Here is a 1,450-nt window from a genome sequence, read left to right on the forward strand (position 1 = left end):
GGATGGATGGATGGATGGATGGATGGATGGATGGATGGATGGATGGATGGATGGATGGATGGATGGATGGGTATTGTTATTACAAAATGAGGTCTTACATGCACCCATAGGTTGACATGTATTATTTTTCTCCTCCGTTCTCATAGGTTTTTATTAATATGTTAAARTCTTCTCTGCAGAATGTTTTATTTTCACCCATCTCCTTCTGCCTACTGAACAATATGTCTGTACATGAATATAGATGTGCAGAAGCTTCTGACTGCTGCACATCAGCCCAGATGTTTCAGAGAGGAACAGAACTGCTCTGAGGGACCAGATGTTTATGATGATGTTGGTTCAGGAGGACAGAGACGTGACTCCAGCTGCAGTTCAGAGTCGGACGGTGAAGATGAAATAAACGGATCAGATAAAGTGCAGCTTCGCTCTCAGAGGAACCAGCTGCTCCCAGTTCTGAACCAGTTAACATCATGAAAACACGACAACAAAAGAGCAGCAGAGACCTCAGGGAAACATCAAGAAACCTTTGATTTTTACTTTTTATTTTATTAAAAGATTCAGACCTGTGGAACCTGTTGTCTTGGATTAAAACTCTTTTTCTTGTTATTGTAGATTTTTATTAATTAGCTGTAATAAATAAAATTATGTTTTTTTTCCTGATAATAAAAATTATTTTAATAAAAATAAGTACAAGCAACATTTTTTTATCTACATAAACTTTTCATGTTTCATTTTATAGAGTTTCTGTGTGGAGTTTACATCATCACTCCGTGCACTGGTGGGTTTTCTCCAGTTTCCTCCCACAGACCAAAACCACTCAGGTTGGGTTCTTTAACTGACCTGTCTCTGAGTGAGACGGTCAGTGTCTCTACGTGTCCCTGTGATGATGGCAGACGTGTCCAGCTGTCTTTGTGACTGTTGGACATGGACACAGCATCCTGTCCTSCTCATAAAGAAACAGTTTGACACCGACCTGATGATTAAACCTGCAGAAATCATCTCATTTAAAGATCTTCCAGCCAATCAGAGCTCTGCTGCGTTCAGGGACCAGTTGTCCTGTGGGACGTCTGGACATTGGACATAAAAAGACCTGAGAGAGGGCGCAGGGTTTTACTGACGTGGACGGGATGAAGCAGCCTGGTAAGAACATTCTACAGGTTCTGTTTGGTTCTGATGATAGAACTGCTTTTAGTTTCTAATCGAATAACAAGTAAAAAAAAAGATTTTTAGTTTTATTTAATATTTTTATGGTTCTTTGACAACATTTAGATGCTATTTTTTAAATATTGTTAAACTTTATATTTTCATCTGACCTGATGATGATTTAAGAAACTTTAATTTTTAATTTAATTTTAATTTAAGAGTTGAAGTTTTTTGTTTGTTAGATATTTTAAACAGTTTTATGGTGAAGTGATTCTTCATAATAAGTGTGTAAAAATTCACTTTAAACACC

Source organism: Austrofundulus limnaeus, unplaced genomic scaffold (assembly GCF_001266775.1).
Source record: "Austrofundulus limnaeus strain Quisiro unplaced genomic scaffold, Austrofundulus_limnaeus-1.0 Scaffold933, whole genome shotgun sequence".
NCBI classification, from domain to species: domain Eukaryota; kingdom Metazoa; phylum Chordata; class Actinopteri; order Cyprinodontiformes; family Rivulidae; genus Austrofundulus; species Austrofundulus limnaeus.